We start from the raw sequence: 6,826 nt of genomic DNA on the forward strand, positions 1-6,826 counted from the left end.
GAGAGTGCCTTGCACTAGAATCTCACTTAGCAATTCACAAATCAATAACAAGAGTGCCTTGATTACAGAGGGATGATACCCAAGGGAGACTAAGCTCAAAGGTAGGTTTGAGTTCTAAACAAGTCTAAAGAGTAAAGGAGGGGTTCCAGCTACTTATATAGGCACACATGGCCAGCAAAGGCGAACAGGTACGCGAATGGATAAGTTAAGGCAGTTTGGTGGGGCATTCCCGTCAGATCCGGTTTGTGTCCGGTCAGACCGGGCCTGTGACCGGGCTGTCCGGTCATGGGTCCGGTCGACCGGGCCTGGGACCGGGCCGTCCGGTCATGGGTCCGGTTGACCGGGCGCAAACCGGAAATCTGCGAAGTTTCCGGTCCTGGGTCCGGTCGTCGCCCGGTACGATGGAGCAGGCCCGGTTTGCGCCCGGTTGACCGAGCCTCTGACCGGGGCGTCCGGTTGTGGGTCCGGTCTGACCGGGTCCTGGACCGGCCAGCGTCCGTCTCTTCCTTGGAGCGCTTCGGGCGACGTCGGCTTCGGCTTCATGATCATTTCCTTGTCCCGTTGCTCCTGTCCTTCCCTTGACCATGGTGCATCCTCCCCTCCGGGGTCTTGATGGTCCTTGTACCTAATGACACAAAGCACATCGGCATGAGGTAGCATTCCATCCAAAGGCGTACCGAGATCAAGGGTGGTGAGGAGCGAGTTCACCTTATCATGTAAAGCTTTAACTCGAGCCCTTGTCATTGGTCCGCTTGGGGGACTTGTTGGTGATGTAGCCCCGCTCACCAACGACACTACATCAAGGCCAACAAGTCCCCCAAGTGGACCAATGATAAGGGCTCGAGTTAAAGCTCTACACGACAAGGTGAACTCGCTCCTCACTACCCTCGATCTCGATACCCCATTGGATGGAATGCTACCTCATGCCGAAACACTTTGTGTCATTAGGTACGTGGAGCATCAAGATCACGGAGAGGACGGTACGTCATGGTCAAGGGAACGAGAGGAGCAGCTGATCGAGAAGATGTACACGGAGCTGGACTGGAAGTCGCCCGAAGAGCGCAAGGAAGAGAAGAGGGACGGCCGGTCCAGAACCCGGTCGAGCCGGCTTCTGACCGGGCCACCCGGTCCCCAGCCCGGTCGACCGGCCTCTCGACCAGGGCCGCCGGTCCAAACCGGATTTGGCGCTCGTGCCATCCGGGCAACATCCGGGGCCTCGGAACCTCGTCCGGTTGACGCCCGGTCACAGGCCCGGTCAGGACCGGCCCGCCCGGTCACAGGCCCGGTCTGACCGGCTCCCTGATCGGCCTGCACGACTTAAGTTATATTTTCGGCCCAAACTTACCTTTTCGGCCTGTGACGCCTTGTAAGACTATATAAGCACCCCAAGCACCCCTTTAGCTCTTTAGACTTGTTTAGAACTCAAACCTAACTTTGAGCTTAGTCTCCCTTGGGTATCATCCCTCTGTAATCAAGGCAACCCTTGTGGATGTATGGATTTGGTAGTGTGAGATTCTAGTGTTTTACACTCTCTCTCCCACTCCTTGATTCGTCCTTCCCACCGGTCTCTCCTCTCGGAATTCTACCTCGAGTCTCTTCCGGGCGGATTCTATTGGCACGGTCCATCGAGCCGTGAGGGTAAGTATCGATTGTATCGGGTTGGTGTGCGTGGATCTTCGTGTGTTCTTCGTGTTCTTAGTGTTCTTCCGCCCCTCCCCCTCTTTCCCCCTTGTTTCCTTGGGTCATTCGCGAGATCGGGCCACAATCGGGGTCTCAAACCACATCATATGGTATCAGCAGCCTTTGGTTTCCGCGGATTTGACCCTCCACCCACCCAATTTCGTTTCTAGAAAATTTTCCAAAAAATAGCCCTAAATTGCCTTTGGACGGATCTGTGATTTGGTTGAGTTTTGAGTGGTTTTGCTCCGTGGATCTGGTGTTGTTGTGCTTGATCTACTATTTCCCCAACTTTTAGCCTCCAATTCCATCGTTTCCCTTCGTTTTGGCCGATTTGGGTTTGGTTTGGGGAAGAACAGGAGAGAGAAAGCTCCAAATCGACGAACCCGGTTTAAAACCCGGTCAACCGGCCCCCAGACCGGACCGTCCGGCGCAGAACCCGGTCAACCGGCCGCAAACCGGAGCAGCCGGTCCAGAAGCCGGTCAACCGGACCCCAGACCGGAGCAGCCGGCGACGCACCCGGTCCGACCGGACCACCGACCGGGCTCCTCGTCTTTGACATCGTCTAACACCACCGCCGACCACCACCACCACCACCATCTCCACCATCGCAGGTATAACTTGCAGTAACCCTTGTAGCCCTCTTCTTTTTGCGATCTATCCCACGAGCGAAGCTTCCGAGTGTTGCGAAACATCGCACGAGGTCCCGACCGTGAGGGTGTGCGTTGTGTGAGTAAAGCTCATAAGTGGAGCTCGTGAGTAGCCAGCACAAGAGTAAGAGCATAGTGTGCTAGTGAAAAAAAAAAAGAGAAAAGCAAAGTGCAAAGTGCCACCGATACAAAAAGAGTGAAAAGCTTTTAAGCAAGCACGAGAGATAGAGAAGAGAGACCTCGTGCGAATCTTGGTGTTTCTACTCTATGCAACCTAGCTTCGATCTCTTCTTGCGTTAGTGTGACATTGAGCACCCTTGTTTTGGGTTTTTCATTTTTCCGCTCGTTCCTTGGTTGCACTAACCCCGTTCATCCCGTGTGTGAGTTCCACATTTTTCCGTGTTTATAGTGATCGCCACTTTGACACTTGGATTTTTGGACCTTACCCACTCTTAACAACATACTCGATTTTGGATTTCGTCTTTTGGCTTTCCACCATCCATTCCTAACACCATATTTGCTAGCTTTTGCGTGTGCCTTTGTGTGTGTCCCGATACAATTGGTCTTACTTTCGGCTTGGTTGATTGCCTCAATACTATCTTGCCACGGTAAGAGTGCGAGGTAGTCTCCTTCCACTAACATCCACAACATAGTTCTTGTCTTGTGATCATGGATAGGCACGGAGACCAAGCAAAGGAGGATGAGGTCCTACACCCCTCCGAGAGGTTGGCCACCCAACACAACCTATGGGTGCAACGCCAAGAGTTCAAGGACCAACTCCACTTGTTCGAGACACGCATCGATGAACAATATGAAGAAGTGGCCCACAACTTCAGCCAAGTGAACCAAGATATGATCCTTCTTCGTGAAGCTACGGACAACTTGCATGACCAAGTGACGGTGATAAGGGCTAAGCCCAGGGATGTGCCCGATCTTCACGGATTTGAAGGGATTCGTGGGGGTAGGTGGATGAACGCGATGAACACGTGGGGAAAGCGCGGGGATACACACACACACGGATACAATTCGAGTTTTCCCTCGTTGGCTCGAAACACCAACTCGATAGAGATTGCAGGAAAAGACCTTCCGGTAGAAGTCCCGCAAAGAGATCGACAAATCAAAGCTCGGGAGATCTAGAAGAGCGAAAAGACCGGAAGGTTTGATAGAAGTGCAAGCAAAAGACCAACTAGGTAGAAGTGCAAGCAAAAGATCAAACAAACGGTAGAAGTCGCCAAAGAGATCTTCACGAGTTGATAAGGAGCCCGGGTGGGGATACAAGATCATAGATCTAGGTAGGGTTCCCACAAGGGTGAGCCATGCTCAGGTTTAATTTCACATCAAGTCTTATCTCAGATCTGAGCCAACTAGCCTATTTATAGGTGGGGGCGAAGGGATAAGTTACACGCTGAAAAGTACTACTATGCTGAAGTTCGCGGTGGCGGAAGTTCCAGTCCTGAGGGGCGGAAGTTCCGGTCCCCGGGCGGAAGTTCCGGTCCTGGGGGGCGGAAGTTCCGGCCGCGCCGGAAGTTCCGGTCAAGTTCCGGCCTAGTTCCGAATATGGCCCGTTTCCTTGCAGTAACATCCAGGGGCGTTTTGGCGTAATTTCGGAACTTGGGCGGAACTTGGGCGGAAGTTCCGAGTGGGCGGAAGTTCCGGTCCCTCGGGGCGGAAGTTCCGGCCTGATCCATTTCTCTGGGCGCTGGAAGGCATCTTGGCGGCATCTGCGCGGAAGTTCCGGTCCTTGGGGGCGGAAGTTCCGGTGGGGCGGAAGTTCCGGCCATCAGGGGCGGAAGTTCCGGCCTGGAGCGTCTAGCTCCTCTTTCTCCTTCTCTTCCATGCTTCCGTGACATCGGCCTTGCGTCCTCGGGTCTCCATGGCGTCCTCTCTTGGCGATGAAGTATATGATGCGGTGTAGACCGAAGGTCGGGCTGCATCATCTCCCCCCACTTGAAAAAGAGTCGTCCTCGACGATAACTCTTCATGAATGTGTAAAGGAGGTAGATGACACCAACGCTTGAATGTCCCTTCACTTGTCAAGAGCCCTATGAATAGCACAAGAAAAGCCAAGCAACACTCAAAGCGTAGCCAATGTTCAACGGATTTAGCAATATGTCCCCAGTATGAGGAGGTCACCTTAGTATAATGTCGGTGTGCTCTCATGGAGAGATCTTGTGTAGTCGAAGTGTGGGGTTGAACCCATTCGTTGACGCTCATCCACAAGTCACTTGTACCTTCACACAACAAAGACCAAGCAAAGTATATGTGTGCGTGATAGAGGAGCATATCATCAACGACATGTCCATTCATGTTCACAACACCGTTAGCACAACACAAATATATCAAGAATAAGGCATGTGCAAGGTCAATGTGGAAGAACTCCTTATGAACATCTTCCAAATGTGGAAACACAAAAACTCCCAATTGTGAGACAACCGTGGTGTCCATCTCATGTAGAAAGTCATTTTCATTGTTGCTCTCAAGGCATCGGAAAGAGAAATTGTTCAACATCCTTGAAGCAACAAGTGGAGAATTTGGCAAAAACACATACGAAAGAGTGTCCAAAATGTCATCAATATGTGTGCACACAAACCATTGGAAAGAGAAATTGGTCCTCCTATTTGGTGCACCACACAACATATCTTCCAACATGTTCATCAAAACAACATTTACACAACCGTGTGTGCCAACAAACCAAATGAAATATGAATTGGTCAACTTGTTTGAGGCAACACCAACGGTAAGAATCACATCATCATGCTTGCCAAAGAACCATAAGAAAGAGAAATTGTTCGGTATGTTCAATGCAAAGCATGGGAAAGGTATTAGAGCCGGGTTCGATCTTGAACTAACTTGTATTATGCTCTCAATCAAATACGAAGCATCAAGTCGTTTCTCCAAGGGGCATTTTGCAAAAATGGTGATCAAAAGAGTTTCGATGTATCCAAAATGTGATAGGACAAAAATTTGTGCAAGTAAAAGTTTGCTTTGGAAGGTGTCAAAAATGTTGTGTATAGCATTGTCCCACACCAATGGAACAATCAAAAGGCAAGTATCGGCGGCAAAATTTGGGGCAAAATTGTTATGTGCAATGGCAAAGCTATGGAGACTTCTAGCTTGGGCAAGTATGGTTGGCGTGAGCCTATTATGGTTATCCTCAAGTGTCAAAGAATCCATTGCAATTGCCAAAGATGAAATGAGAAATCCAAAGGAGAGCAACTTTTGGTGTGACATGTGGCACAAGGTGCATAATGTGTCTCTCACATGTATGACATGATCCTTGAGATTCTCATAGTGTATGATGATATCATCAATACATACAACAACCATTGTGCCAACAACATCTTTCAAGATATGTTGCATAAGAAGCCAAAGAGGTGACGAGGAATTGGACCAAACCGGAAGCTCAACAAGAAAATTTGGAAACACACGATGGCGAAGGCGTTGGGAAACATACCCTTTGGTTTCAATCCCGCGGGTTTGGTGATGGAGGTTGTCCTTGGTGGGGTATCTCTCGATGGCACGTGTCGTCAACTCATGCTCTGTGGCGGTTGATGTTGTCGTTCGGGTACCTCTACACACAATGGAGAAAACAAAAAGCGTGTGTGCATGGTAGATGAATACATCATCCATCATGATGTTCCATGTCTTGTGCACATCACCATTAGTGTCAAGCAAGATAGTATGAAATGCATGGTGATGGTGCATATGGCAAGAAGGTGCATTCATGGCATGTGGTAACTTAGGATCATCAAGAATTGAGAAGGCTATGGGGGCCATCTCATGGACAATGAAATAAGCATTCTTGCATACGAAGCATAAGAAAGAGTCATTATTCACAATCTTGGATGCAAGGAACATGGAATAGTGCAAACATTTTGGGCAAAGCATGTTTAACATGTTATCATTGTTGTCGACAAACCAAGGGAAAGAGCAATTGTTTGGTAAGGTTGTCACAACACAAGTATCATCATCATTGCAAGCAACACATGGGAAAGAGCAATTGTTCGACATATTGCAAGCAATAGAAGAGAAAGTGAAACTCTCATAGCATGGCATGACCATCTTGTCACAAGCAAGTAATTCCACATGATCAACAATGTTATCAAGCAAAGCATCACATGGGAAAATGAAAGAAGCATATGACATAGCAATTGTATCATCAAGATCATGCATGCATTCATAAGTCATCATGTCCACTAGTGGCATCATGGCATCATCAACACCTATATTGTTACCTTTGTAGTCCGACTCATTTGAGGTAGGTGTTGTGGAAGTGTTAGGATCCATGTGGTCGACATCTTTGACTTCTTGTAAGCATGGTGTGATATCATCATCTTCATGCACCATGTACATCTTCTCCATGATCGGGAACTCGTCCTCCATGGAACCTATTGCAACATGAGAAAACACACTAGAGGTAGAGGTTAAGTTGTTAGAATGTGAAATGGCCTCCATAGACCTATCAACTACCTCTCTCAACTCACTTGGTGTATCACTC

Source organism: Lolium perenne, chromosome 5, assembly GCF_019359855.2.
Source record: "Lolium perenne isolate Kyuss_39 chromosome 5, Kyuss_2.0, whole genome shotgun sequence".
Classification (NCBI taxonomy): domain Eukaryota; kingdom Viridiplantae; phylum Streptophyta; class Magnoliopsida; order Poales; family Poaceae; genus Lolium; species Lolium perenne.